General features: G+C 40.1%; 1 long non-coding RNA gene across 1 annotated transcript in view; it reads left to right on the top strand.

The window, feature by feature from the left end:
* The first annotated feature begins 3658 nt into the window (after positions 1–3658).
* Positions 3659–25776, top strand: part of LOC139707137 (uncharacterized) — a 45743-nt gene continuing 23625 nt past the window's right edge. The window contains exons 1-3 of the long non-coding RNA XR_011708682.1: positions 3659–3953; positions 5170–5239; positions 7602–7694. This is a non-coding gene — a long non-coding RNA (uncharacterized lncRNA). The remainder of the gene's footprint in view (positions 3954–5169; positions 5240–7601; positions 7695–25776) is intronic.

Below are 25776 nucleotides of genomic sequence, written 5' to 3'. Positions count from 1 at the left end.
TTAAAGGAGGCTTTCTCCCCACCCTCCAGCATACCAAGGGCTTACATTTCCTCAAGACTGCCTTTGAGCAATTTGTCCATCTGCCTGAATGGCTCCCCCATAGATCTCTTCCATATTTCTTTCATTTATTGGATAACTTCTTCCCAATATTTGGAATTCATTTTATATATTACTTCCAGCTTTCTCTGGCCTCGGGACTAGACCAGGTGCTGCCTTATACAGTCTTAGTTGTATTGTGTGCATAAAACTATCTAACAAATGCAGGTTTGCCCATCCTTCTGCCAACTGAACCACAAGCCTTTGGGGGCAGGTTTCTATCATGTTCACCACTGTCTTCACCCACCCAGCACAGAGATGGCACAGAAAATGTATTCATTTAAATATGTTTTAAAATTTTTTTTTTAAAAGTATATCGGCTCAAAGAAAAATTGCAAAAATCCTTTCCCAACTTTCTCTTGTGTTAGCAGCTTATAAAACTTTAGTAAAATTATTTGAACCTGGACATTATCATTGTATCATACTTTTCACTGATCTAAAGACTTTTACCAATTTTTCTACTGAAGTCTTTGGTTGTTGTTGTTCAGGATCCCACATTGCCTTCAATCATCATATCTCCTTAGTTTCCTCCAATCTGGGAGCTAGGTTCTTTATTTTTTTATCTCTTTCATGCTTTGGACACATTTGAAGAGGATTGGTTACTTTGTTTTAGAACATTCCTCCATTTGCATCTGTCCGATATCTTCTCAAGGTTAGATTGAAGTTATGCCTTTTGGGCAAGAATACCAGACTGATCTTATGTCCATCTTGAAGCATCATATAAGGTGGTGTCTGATGTTGCTGTGTCTTGTTACTAGGGATGGTCACTTGATTAAGGTACTGTCTGCCAGGTTTCTCCACAATGAAGTTCCTAGTTTTCCCTTTACAATTAACAAGTACCATATAAAGAGGTACTTTAAGGTCAATACATGCATTTGAATCAATCAGTGAATGTTGGAAAATAGGGATGGACCATGGAAGGGCTATAAGTTCTATACCTACATTTTTATGTACAATATACATTAAGGATAAGATGAAAATGAGACGGTAGGACAAACTTAGGCCATCAGGATCAGTGCAATCTCAGGAAGCATTCAGAGAGATATAGCCTCTGCATCCTGAATCACTCAGAATCCTGTTCATTCTGCTTATCAGACACACTGGAATAGTATGCTCAGATTTGCAGACCACCCTCTCTTATCTGAGCACCATCCTTGTATCACTGTATACAGACTCACTGCATCCCAAAAGTACATTTAACTTACCCAAATTCTACAGTACCACCTGAGCATAAAAGAAAACAGCCATTTAGGTTATGTCAATAAGAGTCAAAACTGGCTATATATTTATACACACAGCCCATTTCTGTCATCTGGTATTTTACATTGTATGAGCAACCCACAAGATTTTCAAGGGTGAGATGACTCACTTTTGCCAGAGGGCAATCTCCGAAGAAGGTGCAAATTCACTACCTAACAAACCAAAGCCCATTCAGAGATGTGAGCAAGCAGATTCTGATCTGCTGAGAAAGGCCAAAGGAATAGAAGATGCCCAAATTTAAGAAGGCAATGTTCAACAAAGTGCAGAGGTTCAAAATTCAATGTTCAATATTCAGGAAAGTGCAGAATGATTATCTCTATCAGTTTGGGCTGCAGTAACAGCATGCCTTAGACTGAGGGACTTAAAAAAAAAGAATTTATTTTCTCACAACTAGAGGTTGGGAAGTCAAAGACCAAGGGGCCAAGCATTTTGGTTTGGTGCAGGTCCTCTTCCTGGACTGCAGATGCCCTTCTTCTTGCTGAGTTCCCACATGGTGCAAAGGGAGAACAAGAAGGAGTTAGAGAAAGGGAGAGAGAAAGTGCACTCCTGTATCTTCTTTTTAAAATGATTTATTTTTTTAATTGGTGCATGATATTTGCGCATAAAAGTGGAATTCATTGTTATGTTCATACATGCACATGACGTAGGTTAATTTCATTCTGCTATTCCTTGCCTTTCCCACCCTTCCCCTCACTCCTAACTCCTATTATAAGAATACTATCTCTATCTGATTAGAGCCCCATCTTTATGATTGCATTTTACCTAAGTACATCCACAAAAGCTCTATCACTAAATATAATCAGATTAGATTTTGGAGAGTCTACATGTGAATTTAGGGGCCACAAATATTAAGTCCATAGCAGTAGTCATCTTTAAACATTCTTTAGTTCATTACTTGTGTAACAGGATGTAAAAGTGAGATTTTTCTTGTTTCAATTTCTGCTGAAGCCCTAAAACTCAATCCAACAACTGTGACCTAATCACAAACATAAAGAAAGTTGTCAGGCCCAAAATTTGTCCAGTTCACATTAATTATCCCATCTCTCACCTCCAGATGATATGAGAAAAGACTAAGAATTTCTTAGTAGGGAGAAACAAATGGTGAAATTTCTCCAGAAAGACAATTGCATGCATCCCCCTGATCCTGCACTACTCAAGCCAACTGAGAAGAACCTCCAACCTCTCAACGGGTTTGACATATGTTCCTTGGAGTTGGGGAAGATTCTGAGACTGGTATCTGACTCACATTTGGAAGAAAGTTTGAAGGAGAGAGACTATGGCTGGCGGGGGTGGGGGTTGTGGGCTTGGCTGGCAAAACAGAGAGACAGCTGCAATTAAGTGGGCTGTATCAAAGACAGGACAAAATATGCAGTTCTCAAGGTCCAACTATGCACCCTGAAGAAAAAACCATCCATGAAGCAATTTGCAAACTTTCTATCCAAGAGGACTGTCATAAGTGGGAAGTGTGGGGTGGGAGATTCAGCAGAAGGAGACTATGGTGAACCATCAGCCATGGGTGGAAACAATGCCATAAACATCCAGCCAGGGGAGACATCGCCTACACAGCAAACTGTAGCTAAGAGTCCTCAGTGGAAAAAAGTCACAGGAATCCTGAGAAGTGCCCATGAGAGAAAGAGGCAGCACTTGGGTCCTCAACTCAAAAAGCACTTACACCAGATCACATCTGTACTTGCAAGTAAGAAAGGCCATTTCCACCCACTAACCCTCTGCTTCCTGCCCTTGGTCAGCCCTGGAGAGTGGGAAGAAGAAGAGACCTTTGAGGAGGCAGAAGAGGAGAAACAGGTGTCTGCAGGCTTCCCAGCCCTGAGCAAGTCCCCGCAGGGAAGGGTGAAATAATAACTAAAAGAGAGTTTAGAGTTTGGACTTTTTAATAACTGAAAAAGACCAGAATATTACAATGGGGTCTGCAGGAAGGAATTGCAAAAGAGTTTCACACAAAATAGATGAAAAAATAAAGCTGTTTCTATTTGCACTCTACTTAGTCCAGATATCAGAAACAGAACAAAAAGTAACCTACACAGCTGGCTGACATCTTGGGTGGGCTCTCCTGTGCCCCCACAGAGGACCTGCACTTGGTGGAACTGCACACTTGGCTTAATGCTCTGCAGTCACCATCTTGAAATCCTTAATACTTTTAAATAAGGGGGTCCACATTTACATTTTAAACTGGGCCCTGCAAATTACCCAGCCAGTTTTGGTTCCATGTAGAACAGAAACTTAGCCATTGTTATCTATGTGACCCCAAGAGATAGAATGGATCAATCAGTACAAGGTAGGAAGAAACAAATTTTAATTTAATACGTATTGATAAGAGATTTTTTAAAAATTCATGGCTGCCTAAATTGGAATAGGCAGAATAAAGAGGTAGAGCTTCTGATCACCAGAATCCTCATAACAGATGTGGGTCAGCTGCTTGGCAGGAATATGAGAGATATAATTCAAACTTTGCACTGAAGGCCTTCAAAGTCTCCCTGGGAACCCTGGGATCATCTAATTCTTGGATTAATGAATTTCCTTCAAGATATCTATACTACCAATTTAACCAGGAAATCAACTCACTTTGGTACTATGATCAGGTAAGAGCATTTTCAAGTCCTAACTACCTTCCCTGTGTAGTCAGAGTTTCACCAACTCTCCGAGTTTCTGCCCAGATCCTGAGCTGTTGTTTTTCCTTGATGAGAACATTATTGCCATTACTCACTGTATTTTTCTTGATCATTGTAAGTTGGATCTAATTATGGCTGGCACAATGCAACCTCTTGTTTCTAAGAAAAAGGCTTTAAAAAGTCCCCAGAATTGTCTTGGGCTTAAAACCAGTTTCATTAATCATCATTTTGACAATGAAGCATAAATAGATCTGACAAATACTGATTAAATTTACCATTAAAGATCTTTGTGTATGTGTTGATTATTCTTGTCATTATCATTATTATTATTAGTCAGGGAGATGGTTCTAGGAGAAAAAAGAAAGTCAACTAGTTTTCTGAGATCCCCCCCATACAAGCTCTTAGGCTGAGAAGTTTATATTATCTTCTCCTTACAGTATTAGACTCTTGAGTCTCAGGGATCAAAGCTCCATGATAAAGATCCACCTTTGATGACAACTCTCAGACACAGGAAGGAACAGGAGACTGGTATTCTTGATCTTACTCAGTAAACACATTTCCCTGCAGACGTACTCCTCCTACATATTGGAAAACGTTGAGCTTCTTTCATGCCATACTTTGGCCTTGACCTTTATAGTATGAATCCTCCCTACAATGGAGTCTATGTTTCTCCACACCCTCAGAGCAGACCTCCTAATTATAGCCATCCGTTAAGTTGTCATGAAGAAATCCTACTCAATCACGTCTTTATCAGACTCTGGCTGCCAATGGGGTCAAGTTAGGCGTCAAGTCTGACCTGCCGGAGCCCCTGTCCTGTGCTTGTCCCACACTCACTGGGGCCTTTGTGAGTAACAGGCCAGATGGCCACCTGGTTGCCCCCAGCTAGGTCCCCTCTCCCACTTCATTGACAAAGCAGTGCAGAGTCTAAAGATGACCCAGACAGTGGGGCTAACATAACGCAAGGCCCTTTTTTGGCTGTTGTCTTTGGGAATTAAACTTACACAGAGATTTTATGGGGTTGTCAAAGTCCTTCATTGGAAATGGAGCCTCTACTGAGTAGAGAGGAATCTGATTTAAGGGGCAAAAATCTTCCTCCATTTGGACTGGGCTTTCAGAAATTGCAGAATCCAAGAATTTATCACTGCAAAGTCACTTAACGATCATCTGTCTAACCCTTATTTTACAGATCAATGCAAGTGTGGCCAAGGGACTTGGGTTTTACTTTCATTGCTGAGTCTGGTTTTCTTGAGTTTCAGGTGAGTGATATTTTAAAGGGTCCTCCATAAGAATGAGGATAATCCATGGTCATTCAGATGTGGCTGTAGATTATTCTCTAGTTGGTTTTGTCTCTCAAATGAGATCATAAAATTTCGTACTGATAGAGTTTATTTTTTCTCTATTCTGCATGTTGTCAAGCAAAGAAAATACTTTAAAGTATTTTCAAGAGTTACTACAAATTCTTTACTCGATATTCTATATTAAAATGGATATGTGGGGCTGGGGTTGTGGCTCAGTGGTAGAGCGCTTGCCTCACACATGAGAGATCCTGGGTTCGATCCTCAGCACCACATAAAAATAAATAAACAAAATAAAGATATTGTGTCCATGAATAACTAAAAAATATTTTAAAATATGGATATGTATATTTCTATATACCTGCATCTCCCTAGATGGATTATAAAACTATGTATAAATTAAAATAGACCCACCAATTTGATTGCTAGTCCTATAACTCCATTTAAAACATGAGCATACTGAGATCCAGAGAAATGAGGATACAAAATTGTTCAAGCAGTGTGTAATCTAAACTCAGATTCCTTTCCTACCTGTGCAGTGGTCTTCCCACAGTACCAAGCCCATCCTTGTTGTAACATGAGAGTAGATTAATGTTAAAAGGTGCAAAAGAAGGAAAACATCATAAAAGCAGGCTGAATCAACCTCTAACTGATGACATTATGATTGTTACTAGTAATATTTTAAATAGGTAGAGCTGTTAGACTTCAAGAAGCTAAACACTGTTAATAGTTTCATGTGTATCTTTTAGTAAACAAAAATGGAAAGTAAGTCTCTGCCACACTCACAGAGCATGCGTACAGTTTTACTTACACAAGAACTCTGCAGTTACACAAAAGCTCTGCACTTTGCTTTTTCAAAGACACTCCTTAGAGATCTTGCTATATCAGCGCACACAGATCTACTGCTTTGTAAAGGGTACTTATGGTTGGATATACCATAACCTATTTAACCAGTCCCTTATCAATGAACAGTCAGGGTGATTCCAGATTTATGCTAGGAATTGTGTATTTTTAACAACTAGTTTTAAGTCACTAGCTGCACATGAAACCAATATTTTAAAATCACCAGTAGTCTTATACCCTATTTTTTACAGATGATAAAAATTAAAGTCCAAAGAATTTGGGGAACCTCAATCATCAGTTGCAAAACCATAACTAGAACCTTGATTTCCTGAGCCTTCATTCACTATTCATTTCTCTGCCTTTGGCCATTCAGGGACATAGAACATATTTGCTGTGGCTGTTGGAGAAGAGGCCAAAATTCACCACCAAACTCATCTCCAGGGAACATTCTCTGTCTGCAACTCTCAAGCCCCAATAGAGTCTTTTTATCAAAAGAACGGATTCATCAAAAGATTCTCATCATGGTTTACACTTTACTAGTTCCCAAATCATTGAGTTAAACTTCCCATTTTAATAGATGAACCAAATCACCTTGAATAAAGATGTAATTCAATAAAAATGAAATCCTCTCATAAAATTGAATATTCTCTGGCTCCCCAATGAACCCCCAAACTTATTAGATTTCTTCAGCAGATGATGTGATAGGGGCTGTTTCACCTTTAAACTATGCCTTTAAAAATACATAATTATTTAAATGTTTTCATTTCTGTATCCTGCACACGTATAAAATAGCAAGAATAGTGTTTCTGGGAAAGCGGGAACTGGTGGAGAAGTTTATTGAATGGGGAATTTTAAGTTGTTAATTTAGGAATTAGAAACAAAATAGTATAGTACATGCTAAGCTCATAGATGTACTATAGTACATGCTAAGCTCATAGATCCTCCTAGGCAATCATTCCTGAAAACTGCTACAAGAGGAGTACATCCTAGTGTGAGAGAAAAAAGTGACTAGAAAAAGGACTTTCTGGGTATGAGGATCTAAAAGCTACACTGATATTTAGACTTTTGTTCTAAAGAAGCAAATTGATTTATTAAAACTGAAAAAACAAAACCCAAAGTTTTTAGTTTGGTTTTAATAGTCAAAATAATGATAGTACAATTTTTAATTTTATGTGTCAACCTGACTGGGATAAGGGATGCCCAGTTGGCTGCTTATTATTTGCCAGCTATAAGTATGTCTTTCAGGATGTTCCAGGAGAGATTATCATTTGAATCAGCAGACTGAGTAAAGAAGATCTACCTTCAACAATGTGGGTTGGCATCATACAATAGGTTGAAGGCAGAAAGACAGAAGAAGAGCTAATTTGCTTTCTCTTTTGTGACATATGTCTCCTACTTTTGGACATCAAACTCCAGGTTCCTGGACCTTTGGATTATAAGATTCTCACCAATACCCTCCTCCCTTCCCCTCTCTCATCAGGATATTCGAGCCTTCATACTTAGACTGAATCAGACCACCCGCTTCTCCTGTTTGCAAGTGGTAGATAATGGGACTTCTCATCTTCCATAATATGTGAGCCAATTCTCATAATATATCTGCTCTTTAATATTTATATCTGTCTAATTTGTTCTGTTTCTCTAGAGAACCTGACTGGTACAGACAGCTTCCTTGCACTGAGCACTTGCTCTGCAAGCAATGTTGTCAGTGCTTTCCTCAATCTCTATTACAAATCTTAGGACAAACTAAGACAAAAGAGAAATACTTGAGGACTTCCACAAACCAATCTCTTAATGAGCTAACCATTATTATGCACAGGGTGTATCCCACTGCAAACTTAATTTGGGGGAGATCTAAAACTCATGTCTATCCTGCCCTACCTCTCAGCCCCAGGACAGACACTAGGAACTGTTTTTTCCATACCACTTCAACCCTACAGTGTTGCACCCTTACTCTCTGTAATGCACATCCTTAGCCCTTAAAAATGGGGATTATTTGAAGTAGCTTGAAGAGAAATGAGCAAAGTTTCAGGGTACAAATGGCCATCCATCATTCCTATTGGATGATCAATGGGACAAAAGAAGGTCACCTAGCACCACAGCCCCTTGCACCAGGAAACACATGTGTTCCTCAAAGGGCAATGGGATTCTGGGGCCATGGGATCCTGGCTCATTCGTATGTGGTACCAAAGCATCATGGAAGAGTGCTGTTCATGGGCCAAGGCTGACCTCCTTCATCTTCTCCTTCTCCTGTTTTTTGGGTGGTGTTAGGGATTAGATTCAGGACCTCTTACATGCTAGGCAAGTTCTCTACCACTGAACCAGCCATTTTTATTTTTTAATTTTATTTTGAGCAAGTTCTTGCTAAGTTGTCCAGATTTGCCTTAACCTTGTGAACCTTCTGGCTCAACTTCCCAAGTAGCTGAGATTACAAGTGTACACCACTATGCCCTGCCCAACCAGCTTCTTGATGTTAATGCTAACCTTGTCCTGGTGGTTCTCCTGTCCTGGTCTCTCATTTTTAGCCATACCAAACCCTCTACTTGGGCATGTCCTCTCTATTTCTCCCCTGCTCTGAACAGGTTCTATCTACCTTTAATGTGTTATGATGGTTTGGGCTTTTTATTGTTGTTGTTTCTTTTTAAAAATTTTTTGGTCTTTTAAAATTATCTTTTCAATCTGCTGTTATCAAATTTACTCACTCCTTTCTTACAAGTGAATGTTAATGTTGTTTTCTCTTTCTGGTTTAAAGACCAGGAATTCCACTGTATCCTGTATTTGAGAATATTAACTTTCAGGTTTAAAGAAAAAAATCACTAAGTATAAATACCAAATTTTGTTCAAAATAATCCCCTGCTATAAATGCTCTGTGGCCTTCTCCAAATTATTCCTCTGGACTTGAAAACAGAAATTTCCATTTTAATAAAATGACTTAAACCACAATCAAATTTTTGGAAATAATTATCCCCCAACTCATTAGGATTTCTCTGCTGGCTTCTGTGGCTTTTCTATTAAACCAAAAGAATCCCATTAATCTTTAAACATGTTCAGGCTTAAAGATTTACCCTTTCAAATTTCTTAGCATTCATCTCTGCCTCTAAGTATATTTTGAAAATCTGTGAGGAAAATACAATATTCCATTGCTTTAAAGGGTCATTTAAACTCTTCATCCAACTTCTTCCAATTAAAGCTCTGACTTCCTGGTAACTTAAGCTCAATAAAAGCATTAATTCCTCCCTATATTTTTTGCTTCTAGAGCAGGGATTAGCAAACTTTTTCTGTTAAGAACCAGATAGTAAATATTTTAGGTTTTGTGGACGACCTATCTTTGTTACAACTTCTCAACTCTGGGTACTGTTAAAGCCACTATATACAATACATAAACAAATGGACATGACTGTGTTCCAATAAAACTTTATTTATACAAATAAGCAATGGTCCCAGCAGCTTAGGAAGATAAAGTAGGAGGATCACAAGTTCAAAGCCAGCCTCAGCAGCTTAGTGAGGCCCTGAGCAACTTAGCAAGACCTTGTCTCAAAATAAAAAATTAAAATGGACTGGGGATATTGCTCAGTGGTGAAGAGGCCCTGGGTTCAATCCCTGGTATAAGAAGGAGGAGGAAGAGGAGGAGGAGGAGGAGGAGAATATAAACAAGCAGTGAGTTATAGTATACCTATGCCTGTTCTATAAGATGATGATTAAAAGGAGGAGGGTGTTTATGAACAACTACAAATAACATTGTTTGCTTTCTCTGTAAAAAGTACCATGCTAGGTATTCCATGAGTTTTACCCCATTTAATCTCCCAAATTCCACAGGTTAGGTATAGTTATTACATTTTATATCTGAAGAAACTAAGCTTTAGAGAAGCTAAAATGTTTTCTTAAACTCAAATACTCGAACATTTAAATAATAAAGCTAGAAACTCAGATCTGACACTGAGGCTCATGCTTTATATCACCATAATATGCCATAAAACATATACATCCCCTGTTCAAAGCTTTTGGGACAACTTTTCTCTGAAACTATTTTAAGTACAATCAGAAAACTCGGTAAAGTCACAGAATTCAAATTTAATAAGAAAGTTGGACATAATTTTAATTTGCCTAATCCAAGTGTTCTTTGAGCCGTTGAAATATTTAGTTGAACAGGCATTTATTATGTCACTACATGAGCCCACACCACAGCAGCGATTTGAGGAATAGGAAAATCATGGAATATAGTTGCCTTAGCTCAACACACTCAGAGACTTTGAGGGTAACTTTTGCTCCCCTTTCTTCCCATACCTCTGTCTTGGTTTGAGAAAGAAGACCCCCAGCTGTCATTTCTTAAGGAAGGCAACCAAAATTTATTTCCAATTGTCCACAACCACAAATGTCTTTCCTTTTCCAACCTTGTATGATTAATGTTTCCACATAGTTTTTTTTTTTGTTATTATTGTTGAGGTTTCTTTTATTATAGTGATATAAGTAGTTGATAGAGAATTTCAAGAAATTTTACTAAAGTCTTTTCCCAACATTTAAAGCCTCAAGTCTTCTCAAGCTTACCCAGGACATCTTACCTGAGATGTTTATACTAAATATCCCATGCAAGCAAGCATCCCAAACTCTACCCAATGTCCACAATTGTCTTAAGAATGTAGCTGTCCTCCTTACCCCTGACACACAGCCACAGAGGCCCTCTGTGTCCTGAGGGAATGGGTTAGAAAAGTAGGACATGTTTGTAGCAAACAAATTTACTTAAGCAGTACAGAATCATATAAAGGAAAAGTGAAAGTCTCTTCTCTCATAAACAATTCATAATAGTTTATAACTCTAACAGTTCTACATTTTCTCTGCTGTCGTACATATAATTTTTTCTCATTATCCACTGTTTACTGTTAATGAAATGACTTTTTAATGTCCTTCCCCATCTAAGAATATTTGCTTAATTATTATGATGCCTTATTTGCACTACATCCAAATGGAAACCAGCCTATGGCAATGGGATTTGGTGTTGCTTTTCTTCAAGGTCAAACCACACACAGCTGTTCATGCTGAGCCATCTCCAGCTCTCAGCAGCTGCCCAACGTTTATGTTATGTTAGAGATGTTCTCTAGTTGCAGAGCCCGGAGAGCTTGCTGTTCCGCCAAAAGAAATCCTCAGGGACAAGAGTCAGAGTGAATGGCTGCATGTCACATGTATGCAGGATTACTGGACATTCTCCTTTTCCAGTACGGAGGCTAAGGCAAACCAGTGCAATTCACAGTCAAACCCACAGCTTTTGAGGACCCCCTGATTCCCTGCTTTCTCAACATACAAAGAGTTACCCTGAAAACTCAGAAATATGCTAAGAACTTTTCTCTGTGATTGCTAAACTAGGAAAACAAGGGAACCATTTGCATAATAGCAGTGGTTTGGAAAAACATGGTAGTCACTTCTGCATTTTTATGGTCCTGAGATTCTCTTTAAATGGATGAAGTTTGACAAGGAAAAGGAGAAAATGGAAATGGGAAGAAGAGATAAGATTCTATATCTTCACTGTTGAGTTCTTTTTGGCAAAGCACCACATCTACACTCATGAGGCAGCAGCATGACTGCCATGATATGAATATCTTTGACCTTACCCAACAGAAATCAGCATCCTGTATCCATAAGAACACCACTTTAGCCAGGTCCCAGACAGCCTTGACCAATGGCATAGTCCATCACTATTCTAGCTGAAGTATAGTACACTTCAAAGACAGATAAGAACTCACTATACCCAGGAACATGTGCAGCTTAGAGGGAGGGTTAGAAAAGAAATTAATGACCTTCACAAAAACCCTTCACAATTACTCAATCCTCTGGATTCATAACCTTTCTGTGGGCAGTTTATGGGAGTTTATAATTTTGTATGCATTTGAGGAAGTCCAGGAGAACTGAATTCTCCATGTCCACAGCAGCAGCATCAATGCAACATTATTATATTGGCCTTCTGTACTGCAGCTTCTCACTCTCTCCCATCCTTCATTTCTGCAACTTCGAATTGCCTCCAAAATAAAGTACCTGCTTAAATTCACCTGTCCCAGACTCTACATTCAGGACCACTCAAGCTAAGACTGTTTTCACAGCTTCCCGTCTGGAAAAAGGCATGCTTTGAAACCAACCATTGCAAAAATAACTTCTAGGTCCAGGATAGAGCAAAACCACGTTTATTGGATGTTTCAAAATAGTCATTAATATTGGAAGAATTGGTCTTATCAAGACCTCTGTTTACATATACTAATTCTGCATAGTTTTTTTGTTCCTGAGCAGCATAGATACTATCCATGGGAGAAACTCATCTATTATAACATATAAGGGAATACATCACCTTTAACTCTCTTGTCTGCCTTCCTTTTGGTGTGTCAAGGATATCAAGAGCCAGGGAAAGAATCATAAAAGTGATAATGGAGGGCTGGGGTTGTGGCTCAGTGGTAGAGCACTCACCTAGCATGCACGAGGTACTGGGTTCAATCCTCAGCACCACATAAATGTATAATAAAGATATTGTGTCCACCTTAAAAAAACAAAAAAATAAGTATTAACAAAAGTGATAATGGAGAGTGATATCAACAAAATGGCAGACTGGGAAGCTCCATACCCTTATTACCTCATAAAGACATTTAAAAACCTAAATAAAGTAACATTATATGAACTATAGAAAAATAGTCAAAAAAGACTACAACAATCAAACAAATGGCCAATAAAGGGAAAAAATAGAAATGATAGAAAGTTTTGTTATTTTGCCTACTTTTTTCCCACCTTCCCTCTGGCGTGGCACCATCTTGGTTTGGAGAAGTGGCAGTTCCAAATCCATTCCTTGAATGGGGGTAGGGGCACAGTAGACCTTATTTACAATGTTCTAATCTCTCTGGGGGCTGCCTGAGGACTGATCTGTTTCACCTAACTCAGATCTGAAGCAGAAAACATCAACAAGCTGCTTAGTAAAGCTGTGAGACTAATTCGGTGCCTGGAACAAGGGATTTTTCAGAAGAGGACATACACTAGACCATTTAAGACCCTGAGGGAGAACTCTGGGGTAAGATTCTTAGGAATTAAGTGTATTCTCAGCTACATATATGGGATGATTAAAAATTATAAACCCATGCTCAGAAAGTAATTGAGAGAACCTTAAGCTTTCTCCTCAGGCTTATCTAAAAGCTCAGAGAACACCTGGAAAATAAACTCAGAACTTCCATGGTACAGAGCCATCTTCAAAGACTGGGAAAATTTGCTGTTTTTTAATGATCAGTTTTTAACAACAATAGCAAAATCACAAGGCACACAGAGAAACACGAAGCCATGGCCCATTCAAGCAAAGAAAATAAAATGGCAGAAATCATCCCTGAAGAAACATAAGCAACAGACCCAAGGTAAAGCCTTTAAAATAATTGTTTTACATATCCTCCAAGATAAAAATGGATAAAGAACTAAAGAAATGAGGAAAAATATATGCACAAAATGAAAATATCAACAAAGAGAAATTTTTAAAGGAACCAAGTAGAAATGCTGAAACTGAAAAATACAACAACTATTGAAAAAATTAATAATATAATTGAACAGGCTGAAGAAATTATCAGTGAACTTGAAAATAGAAAGTTATCCCAGACATTACCTAGTCTGAGAAGGAAGAAAGAGGAAGGAAAAGTGAACAAAGTCTATTGAACTCATGGGACATCATAAGAAGAGCAGTACATGCTTTATGAAAATTGAAAAGGAGAGAAAAGTCAGAGAGATTACTTGAAGAAATAATGGCTGAAAACTTCTCTATTTGAGGAAAGATACAAATCTGCAAGTATAAAAAAGCTTAATGAACTCTACATAGCATAAAATCAAAAAGACCCATGCTGAGACATTTGAATCCAACAGTTGAAAGGCAAAAAGAAAGAGAAAATATTTAAAGCAGCAACAGAAAAGTGACTCATGACATGCAAAGGATTGTCAGCCAATTTTAGCATAGCAACTTCAGCTCCCAATTTTTCATGAGAAAACTTGGAGGCATACATAGTGGTATTTAAAGTACTAAAGGGGAGATGGGCGTCTATATCCAGCAAAACTATCTTTCAAAAATGATGAAATTCCCAGGTAAACAAAAATTGAGAGTTCATTACTACTGATCCTGTCCTACAAGTAATGCTAACATTAGTTAAAATTAAAGGATGCTATAAAGAAATTCAAGCAACATGGCTATTTTTTAAAAAACTCTGTTAAAGGTAAATATATAGGCAAATATAAAAATTAGCATTATTATAATTTTGGCTTTAATTTTCTATAGTGTTTAAAAGACAAATGCATAAAGTAATCATAAATCTGTTAATTGACACACAATATATAAAGACATAACTTGTGATTTTAATAACATCAAACAGCGAGTTGTGAAGGAGTATAGTTTTATATGCAATTGTATCAATTCAAAATAGAATGTTACAATTTTGGGATACTATATGTAACTTTTATGGTAACCATGCCCCAAACGGGGTTCCTCACCTTCGCCCACAAAATATTTATAGAATGAATAAGATGAAATAAAAAGGGAGTAAAAACATGTCACTACAAAGAAACAACTAAACACAAAGGACAATAGTAATAAAAGAAATGAGGGGGGAAAAAAAGCTCCAAGACATGGAGGAAACAAACCAAACAATGCATGAGAAAGTCCTTCTTTGTTATTAATTACTTTAAGTGTAAAAGTTTGAAGTCCCCAAACAAAAGGCAACCACTGGCAGAATGGATTTTAAACAGCAGGATCTAACTGTATGCTGCCTAGCAGCTTCACATTAGATCTAAGGTTACAAAGATTGAAAGCAAAGTGATGATAAGTAATTTCCACACAAATAGTAACCAAAAGGAAGCTGGTATTGCTATACTAATACCAATATACTTTAAGAAAAAAAAATACAAGAGATAAAAAACATGACATATTAACAAAAGAATCAATTTACCAAAAAGATAAAAAAGAAGCATAAACATGCATGTACCAGGTTTTAGAGCTCCAAAATGCATGAAGCAAATATTGACAGACTTGAAGACAAAAATAGTTCTACAATATAATTAAAGCTTTTGGTACTACACTTTGAACAACTAATAAAACAACTAAACAGAAGATCAGTCAGGAAATAGAGAACTTGAACAACACAATAAATCAATTGGACCTATATAGATATATACAGAACACTCTGTCCAACAATAGAATACTTAGCTTATTAAGTGCACATGAACATTCTCCATCATAGGCTCATGTTAGGCCACAAAACAAGTCTTAATAAATTTAAAGAGACTGATATCATATAAAATATCTTTTCTAACTATAGAGAAATAAAACTAGAAATTGGTATCATAAGAAAATTGAAAAATCCACAAATATGTGGAAATTAAATAACATACTCTTAACCCATTTGACCAATGGGTCAGAGAAGGAATCTCAAGAGAAATTATACATTGACTAAAAATACAATATTCCAAAATTCATGGGATGCAGTGAAAGCAGTGTTAAGAGGGAAATTTATAGTTGTAAGCGTTTACATTTTAAAGAGATTTCATATCAACAATACTACGTACCTTAAGTGACGAGAAAAAGAAAAACTATAATGACTGATAATTTATTTTCCAAGGTTTTAAAGAGAGCATGCTTCCTTGATGGTAAGACTCACTCTGGCTTCAACAATCCCTCCTTGTTTCAACATCTGTAGCTCCAAACTTTGTTCAGCCCACACTTATAACTTCTGGCAGGATATTCTCACCGGAATGTCATGTTCTACATGCCCCCAAACTGGGTTCCTCATCTTCCCCCATAAAACTTGTTTTTCCTTTCATGGTTCAAATCCCAAGATGCAAAAAATTTTCTGCTCCTTTCTCTGCTTCTCCATCCTGCTCCATCCCACCCTGACCCCAACCAACTGAGGACGGTGGCTCTAATGGGTCCCTTCCATATGTGTCCTTTCTATTGCTAAATCATTGTTCCCATTCAGCCTTTAGACCTTCTCGCTGAATAATGACATAGGTTGTTATGGAGTTGCCTTCTTCCTGTTCCTTTCCCATGAGAGCATTAAGTGTTAAGAGCATGGATTCTGGGTCCAAGAATGGAGTCTTGAATACTGTTTCTATTGATTGCTGGCTATTTGAACTTGGGAAGGTCCCCTAGCCTACCTGTTCTTCATTTTACTCATCCATAGCATTGTCTGTAATTGTCCTGACATCATGGACTGAAACAGCAGTGAAATGAATTAATCCATGTAAATCAATTAGAATAGTTGCTTGAATATAGCAGATATTCAATACAGCTTGACTATTGTTATTACATTGTGGTTGGAGTTACCTTTCTGTACCATAATTCTGATAAAGTTATTCCATGATCAAAAATAGTGGTTCCTATTGCACATAGAGTAGTCTTAATTCTTTCAAATTCAAGCCTATCTTTCTTGACTTAGTCCTCACTATGTTCTTTCCAGCCACTATATGATCTATCCACATGGGTCTGTTAAATGTTCATAAAATGTGTTCTGTACATGTCCATCTCATGAACATGAACTTACTCAGGTTCTCTTTGCTTGGACAATTTCCACATCACCATCTCTCAAGTCCAAACTGTATTTCAAAGTTCAGGTCAAATGTTACTCCTTCTGCCCCAGGTAACCTTCCCAGATTACACTGGTCATGGGTCATTTTTCCCTTACCTATATGCTTTGTTGTTTTGTTTTAGCAATTGTCACGATCTTCTCCACTAGGCAGACAACATGAGTAGTAATTCTGTGTCTACAACCAATATTTTTCCAATGCTTTTTTATTACTTTTTTATTATCTTGGGATCTACAGTGTCTAGCACAGTCACACCTCATTATCCACACATTTACCATTCAATGACTCTGGATGCTAAATCTATTTCAACTTACTTTGTATTTCCTTAAGTCTATGCTCATAGCATATGGATTGAAAGAGAGGAAAGAAGGTCAGGGCTGACAATGAAATCCTTCATAAAATGTCAAAGGACTTTCCCCTTTTTCTATTACACCTAATAAACCTAAGAGGAATAGCTTGAAATTATACTGTAGGACTTTGATATTTATCATTACATCTGACCCTGTGCATTGATTCTCTCTATTTGGTCTTAAAAGGTGCAGAGTGACTAAATGAGCTGATAAAGATAGCGAAGAAGTACATTGTTGCTGCTACGTTTTGGAAGTTGCTCTCCAGTTTGCATTAACTTAGTGCTTAGAGCAAAAAAATAGATCTTCCACATCACTTTCTCATATAACCAGGTATAGTTTACTGGTTCATTTTAAATCCAAAAAGAATGGGCAGTGTTGAACCTTTTTTGCTGTCCTTTTTACCTTAATTCAAACTTTTATTGAGCATTTTCATGAGTCAGACCCCCTCCAAAGTTTTGGAAATACAATGAATGTTGATTTCCTGCCTAAGGAGATCTTAGTTTTATAACAGCAAAGTTGGATTATAGAAATAAACAGCCAACAAGGAATGAGTCTGAAAATAGAGGCACATGTAAGATGTTGCAGAGACACATCAAAAGGACTGGAGGACTGTCCTTGGAGTCAAAGCTGGTGATTAGAGATGGTCTTAGAATAGGTGATGTTTGAGTTTAAGCAATGAAGAGTCATTTGGAGTTAAGTGGACTGAAGGGATGGCATATGAAAGGAAGAATAGAGCAATGCGAAGGTTTGAACCTGTGTAGAGGAATTTTGCGACTCATGCTGTTATAACAACTTCAAACATATTATTACTACAGTAGCCCAGTGAGTTCCAGAAGAGGATGACCCCCACTTTGCAGAGCAAGGGCTGGAGGACAAAAGAGTTTAAATAATTTGCCCAAGGTGACATTTGCAGAAACATTATTCACTAAGTTTTCATCTAAGAGGAAAGGTATGAATATCCACTCCCAATTCCATGCTTGAAGCAAAAAAGAAGTCTTTCCACATTCGAATCAAGCCATTCTGCAGAAACATTGCAAGTCCCTTCATGAACCAAAACTAGACTCACTTAGAAGGTGTATTCTACTGCCACCTCTCACACATGCATTGATAAGATAGGATATCTAGTTTCTTTTTTAATATTTATTTTTTTAGTTGTAGTTGGACACAACACCTTTATTCCATTTATTTATTTATTTATTTATTTATTTTTTAATGTGGTGCTCAGGATCGAACCCAGGGCCCCGTGCATGCTAAGTGAGCGCTCTATGGCTGAGCCACAATCCCAGCCCAGGATATCTAGTTTCTTAAAGGGGAAAGAAAATAAGCAAAACTGCAAAACATCTTAAGATGTTCATTAAAAAAATGGGGGGGGGGGGTGCGCGCCTATATCCCAGTGGCTAAGGAGGCTGAGACAGGAGAATCATAAGTTCAAAGCCAGCCTCAGCAAAGGCAAGGCACTAAGCACTAAGTGAGACTCTGTTTATAAATAAAATACAAAATAGGGCTTAGTGGTTGAGTGCCCCTGAGTTCAATCCCCAGTACCAAAAAGGAAAAAGGAACACTTATGAGTTAAGTGTAAATGAATCAGAAACATATGGATTCAATCTATTTTAAAGGACTCAGTGGAGTTCCAAGTGAAGGGCAAAACCCTTGGAGGAGGTCACATTTGGGTTTTTTGTTTTCCCAAACCCAGTGCCATTAGTAATGGTCAGGCTCAGAGCTGGGCTGGTATATGGATCTCCAAAAAAAAAAAAAAAAAAAACTAACAGGATGAGATCCTCAGGGAAGGATAAGGGTTAATCTATCCCAAATCCTCATGCTCAGCTTGGAAATGTTCTGGGCAGCATGCCTCCCAGAGACACTGCAGCCCCTACAGGCACCTTTTCTGAACATGTCATTTTGGTCATGGGCTGGGATACCAAGTCCGGTCAATAATTTTTTCTCAGAAACTCAACTTCCACAACTCCAAAAGGATGTAGCAGTTGAACTGCAATTCCTCAATCTTTCCCAAAGATCTTTTCCCTTTAGGGTAAACTTTTGACTGTGAACAATATCCAGGCTAGGCTTTCTATCAACTGATCTGGATCACTGGGCTCATGGTCATTGGCCTTAGAAGATGAAATAGTGACCACACTCCTCTTTGGAAACACTAATGTGCACACAATATTGAAAATGTTTAACAAAGCACTGCTTGAAAAGGAGAAAGATCCAGCACATCAGTCTGGTTGAGTTATATCAGCCATGAAAATAAACACAAGCCAGCAGAATTAGAGCCCAGGGAGATGGGACTGGTTTAATGGAAACCAGGCAAAAAGCAGGTGTGTTCCCCTGGGTATAATCACCTCAATGCTGCCCCATGCTCTTCACCTTCTGTGGGTCCAAGGTGCTAACCCTGGGGTGAATGGTAAACCCTGAGACATCTAGCCAGTTTGCTTGGCCTCTGTTTCTTTATCCATCCAGTGCCCTCTTCCAGATAAAACCCAAGTTTGTTCTGTGTTTCTGATATTTCTCTCTCAAGTAGAGTTGTTATGGATACGGGTCTTTCTCATCCTCCACTGATCGAATCACATTTCGGGGGTGGGGGAGGACTAAGAAAAATGAGCAAGTGGAACAATATTCTCCCCAAATGCTGCCTTAAATTGAAATCATCTGTTCTAACAGCTCAGCCTCCCTGTCCCCAGCCACACCCAAGCAGCTGTGAAGGTGGGTGGGGCCACCGGCCCCCCTCACTGAGAGGGTGGAATACCCATTGCTTACAGTAAGGTGATACACTGAGAAGAAATTCATTCTGAGCTCCCTTTTCTTTTCTTTTTTATACTTCTTAATTATTTTAATTGTGCACATTCACAGGCTACAGTGTGATAATTTGATACACATATACACTGTGTAATGATCAACTCAGGGCAGTTAATGTTTCCATCTCCTTAAACATTTTATAAAATTTTTGATTCAAGTGTAATAATTGTACATATTTATGAGGAACAAGGTAATACTTTTCTCAGGTCCCCCCAGCAATTCTGTCATCAGCCTTTATACTCCCTATGAGTCTCTCTGGAAACTATATCTCTGTCTCTGGGCTGCTTCCCCAGTGCCTCAGAGATAACAAGGGGGAATTCTGGGAGCTGGCTGGGGAGCTGACTGGGGAGCTGGATCTCCCAAGCACTTTCTGTGTCCCTGGAAGTCCCCATGATCACCCTGCCCCAAGACAGATCTTTCTCTCCATTGAAGATGCCTGAAGTTAGAGTTTTGTTTCTATAGCTTGAGACTTTGGTACTTAAAGCAAATAACTCAGGTGAAGAAAAATATTAACAATTTAATATGAAGAATGGATGGATGGAGGTGTGGTAAGAGAGTATCCAGAGGTGATGTGGCATGTGGAGTAGAGACAGGCAGAGATGGTAGGGAGAGGCCAGAGATGAACTGGCCTGGTTCCCAGGCACAGGTTCCGTATTCAGGAACTTGAGTGGAAGGGGATCTGGAGGCTTAGTGGTATCCACAGAAGGTAGGCATCATCAGTGGCCAGACAAGGCAAATGGGCTGAGTGGCCACTGTGCCAGGCATGGCCCTCAACACCAAGGACACAGCATGGGGAAATCAGGGACAAGGGACAGGGGCACAGACATTGCCCAGAGTAGTTCAGGAACTGTGTGGGTGCACCAGAACCAAGAAACCAAAGATACCACCATTATCCTCCTTGCCTAAACCCCATGGCTAGAGTCCAGAGCTCCAGAGCCTCCCCCAGCACCAGGTCCTCATTCAGTTCACTCTGCCTTGCATGGAGGAGCCATGCTGTTCCAGGAATTGCTTCAGATACAGCACTTAGCCTCCTGGACTGCAGAGCCTCAGGGGCTGCCTGGGGTGTATGGTCAAGCTGTTCTCAGTCTTACTTAGCTGTGCCTCAGTTTCCACATCTGCCACCTCTGTGCCAAAAGTTCCACTGCACAGAGAGCTGGGAGCACAAGTCCAGGGAAGCTCACTGTTGGGCAGTGTTGTACAGGCAAATGCCTGGCACTTCGGCAAAGTCTGGCTCAGCCTCTTAGGGTAGGGCTTCTAGGACCCAGTTACCCTTTCCCCCAGCACCCCAGTCTTCAAATCCACAGGGTTAAGTGGGTGCTTTTGGAGTTAGCACACAATTGGCAGAGGCTCTCAGCCAATCTGGGGATGGATGGATAGAAAAAGGTGACTAGGAAAGGGATAAAGGAAAACAATGAACTGAGGGTGCAAAGGAGGGGACAGGATTTGGTGGTGGGCTTCTTGCCCAGCTTAATTGTTTTCATACTCAAAATGATTCCTAACAGCTGGGCCGGTGATCATCCTGCTCAGATTCCACAGGCAGCCAGGGAAGCCAAGGGACTTGGCAGCGGAGCTGGGAGACCAGTGCCTGCACCACAAATGAGCTCAGCTCAGGGAGGGAAGGGGTGAGGGAGTCCAGCCTGGTCCACTCTCCTGCCTCCCATGGTGGGTGCTTGGAGCCCAAGCTGAGTATAGGCTTTTCTGCCAGGGTGTCCTCCCCTCCCCCCACTTGATGACCAGGGGGTTCACCTTTAGGCCCTTCTCTGGACATCTGACCTGTGTTATAGCCTTTGATTTCCTGTTGTTCGTGGCCAGCTTTCTCAGGTGGCTGGGGCAGAGGACCAGCGAGGCCAAGGGTTAGATACAAATTTCTGAGGAAATAAGGGAGCAGCACTCTGGTCTGTGGCTGTGCGGATCCTGGCAAACTGTGTGATGCATGCTGACCTCTAATCACAAGAGGGGCCAGGTGCAGTATGGGGCTGAACAATGTCACCTAGCACTGCTCCAGGAGCTAAAGCTCCACCAGCTGCAAAGAACTGCAGGTTTCAACCCTGAGCAGCCAACCTGCCCGAAGAACACGGCAGCCCTTCACACCTACTCCTCACTTGCTGCCTCAGCTACTAGAGCTTTCAATATATGGGTTATTTCTTCTGAGCTATTTTGGTGACATGATTTAAATAAATCTAAAGCTCCCTGGCATGTGATAGAGGTGACAAATATAAGGGTAAAATTAAGTACTAGCAAAAAAAGGGCCCCAAACTAGACTTAGCCATCCTACAACATGATTTCATGTGAATTTTAGTCATTCCTCCAACCAGTACCGGTTGCTTAATAGTAACAGCAAATGTGCCAAATACTGGCACATGTTTATTATCTCATTTACTCCTCGCAACAATCTTATAAGGAAGGTACTATTGTTATCCCCACTGAGGAAAGGAGCACACTGAGGCACAGAGAGAGAATAACTGGCTTGCCCAAGTCACAAAGCTAAATCACAGAACAAGGACTTAAATCAGTGCTTTTAACCATTGTGCCAGTCAGGGAACTGTTTGCAAAGTACTATGCTGGATGATATGAGAAAATGCAAATAAATATATGACATTGTCACTGCCCTTGGCAAGTGTACCACCTCTAAGGCTTAAGTCTCTCCTGTCTGGCCTGAACAATGCTTTGGTTTCTGTGTAGGCCTTTGAGCTCCAGCAGGTGAAGAAGCTGTAGGTACCAAGGCAGTACTGGTTTACACTACTCAGTCCCACACTTTATCTGTTTACTCTTATGACCAGAGGCTGACATGTATCCCATGACATACCCTTTTCTCCTTGCCCTGAACATGAATGCCTACAGCTACTGAAATCATACTTTATAGGCCTCAACCTATTTTTCCAGACAGGCCAAACAAAACTCCTTCCTTTCCTGACCAATACCCTGAAGTAACAGAAAGGATTAGGCAAAGCTTGGCAAGCTTCATGACAAAGACTTTGTGTGGAGGCCAGAGGCCACAGCTGAATTGAGCCAACTGCCTGGGCTCTAGCCCCCAGCCAACTGTGGACCAGGTCAAATAGCAGAGCAATGGGACACACTGCACCAGTGGAGCCCACTTGGCCCAGTCCCACCAATAAGGTCACTCCTGGCCTCCTTCATCCACTTGCAAATAGGTCACTTGGCATTTTAGAGACTTTCTGTCCACACCCACCTGTGAGTTTGGGGGATGTGGTTGGCATTTTGTCTAGAACCTGATAGCTCTGGGACCCAAGATCTTGGGTGTTAAGATTCCAATCAAGTTGCATCAAGCAAGGTTATAAGAAGCCTGATGGAGACACACAAATAAAGCTCCGGAGGGGTTGGATTCCTTCTGGAGCATGCTTGCACCCTGCAGCAAGGGATATTAAACACCATCACAGGAAGTTGCCCAGCAGTGGGATCTTCTTACTTGGGAGACCATTAACGCATTTGGAGCAGCAGTTGGAGAAGATGATCTATCAGTCCCACTGCTCCCTTTTGGATCTAGAGTCCCCAAGACCCTTGAAAAATGGACTGTATGTCTGAGAGTCTCTTCTTTGCCAGGGTGGATGGAGATAGTAGGGCATGGGTCCCTTCCCAGCACCCTGTAACGGCACCAGAACTCTGGGACAGAAAGAAAATGCTGCTTGGAAAACTGCAGTGGTGTTTTGTTTGTTTGTTTGTTTTGCAGTTGAGTGCATGATATGCACAAGAAGGAGGGCATGACAATCAAGGAGGGCAAATCAAAGGGGCCAGTAGGGTCAATCCCTTTCCTGAAATGAAGCTTGGTTTTGTAAACCTGCAAGGGGCTCAAGGCTATTCCAGGAGGAACACCAAGGCAAATGCCAAGGCAAGACTGTGCAGGCATGAACATTTAGGTCACCCAGAACCACAACCACCTTCAGCACTGAGCTTCCACAGTAGAGTATTAATACCCCTTCATTCCCATCCCCTCCTTTTCCTGCAGTTCTTTCATCTCATCACCAGCAAAGGCCTAGCAGCTGGAGGGCTGGTGACAGAAAGTTCCAGGAGATGGCAGCCGTGTGTAGTCTGTGAGGCAGAGCTGGCTCTCCCCCAGCCTGGAGATAAGCACCTCACCCAAAACATTGCTGGCTACAACTAGCAGGGTTTCCCACCTCACCACCTATCCCTCTGGCTCCACAAGACCATCAAGAATCATAGGCCATAGCTAACCCAAAACACCCAAAGAGAGACTCTGAGGTTGAGGTCTGAAGTGGACATAAATAATATCAGTTAACTTTCAGAAAAGCAAGATGCAGGAGCTCTGGTATGTCAGGCCCACTGCCATCCTAGGAATCTCTAAACTCACTCCAGAGAGACCCAAAAAGGCAGCCCCATGTGACAGGAGTAATTTTAGCACCCCTCTGATTCATGAACCTTCCCAGCAAGCAAAGTTTTACCATTCTTGTTACAATGCACTCTCTGGAATTGAATCCCTGCCTCTGAAAACTATGAAAGGAAAATAAGAATTAACTAAGACCTCAGAGCATCTTCTATAAATGACAAGGATGTTCTGGCTTTCCAGGATCTCAGAAGCATATGCAATTTTTCTGTGGGTATAAGGTCCTAGACGCTGTTGGCCCAGGGCTTCCAAGGGTGAAAAGCTTACAGGGAAAGATGTCCTGGTATGGTTTTATGAAGGTAGACATGAAGGAAAGGGCTTTGGAAACTTTTCATTCCCCACTGTACAAAAAAATCATATGGGAAATGAACATCCACGTTAAAAATAAGTTGTAGATTTAAAAATAAAACTGTTCCATGTTTCACAGAATCACAAAGTTCAAATTAGGAGGGATGTTAAAAATCAGATGGACACAACTGCCACCCAGTACAGCAGTCTCTTCTGTAGAATCACAAGTGTGTCTGTGCAGATGCTACCTGTCTACTTCCAGGGGCAGGGAGCTTACTACCTCCAGGAGCGGCTCTGCATTTCTGGACAGCTCTATGTTTTGGATTATTTTTCCTTATGTTACACCCAAGTGAAGTTTCCTAGAGATTCCAGGCAGCATTGAAAATGTGTCTTAAGGAGCCACAATAAATGTCTGTTCCCTTTCCACTATGATCTCCTTCAAGTCTTTGAAGATGGTTGTAGCATATTCTGCCTACCTCATGCCTGCTCTTCTCCAGGCTGGATTTGTTGGTTTGTCAAACAACCTAATTTAATAAGCTCATAGCTGCCTGGATCTTTTCCATTTAAGGACAGTTTTGGGCAGAGCTGTAGTGACTGCTGCTCTGCCTTCCCCAGCACATCTCTTCCTTGCCTTTGACTGAGACCCATGGTAGCAGTGTGGAAGGATAAGTACCTCTCTAACTAGCCATGCTTATCCTCAGCCTCCATCAGACAAATGGGGGTGGAGTTAGATTCCAGGATTAGACTAACTATACTCAGAGAGGCAAAGGGGATGCTGCCAGATAGGAAGCTCCAAGAAGAAGAAAAATGTTCCCGTCTTATACACTTCTGTGTCCCCAGTGGCCAGTACATAGCAATGTTCATAATGATTTCCTGATGAATGAATGAATGAATTAATGAATGACGGAAAGAAAGTCAGGATAGAATACAAAGATATTTCTATATATTGAAAAGCATTTCCTCAAATGTGCTAACTCCCCAGCTCACATCCCAGAGTCTATTCAAATGAACTCTGAGGTTCAGCTCTGCCTGCAGCTATACAAACCACCCCATTTCCATCCCTCATCACTCCATTAAATTATTATTACTGCTTCTTTCTCCTCCTCCTCACACCCACACCGACCTCTTCCCTTTTCCTCCTACCCCATTCTCCCCCAATTCACAGACTGCATCTGTAAAAGTCCCAGGATATGCCTTTGGGATGCAAATTCCAAAGAAAGCCAAGTAAGAAAAAGAAAATGTGGTAGAAGATTTTGCTTTTGGGGTATCAGTTGATATTTTTTGACTTT

This window comes from Marmota flaviventris, chromosome 9 (assembly GCF_047511675.1).
Source record: "Marmota flaviventris isolate mMarFla1 chromosome 9, mMarFla1.hap1, whole genome shotgun sequence".
Lineage (NCBI taxonomy): Eukaryota > Metazoa > Chordata > Mammalia > Rodentia > Sciuridae > Marmota > Marmota flaviventris.
This window is presented reverse-complemented; position numbering and strand designations above follow the sequence as displayed.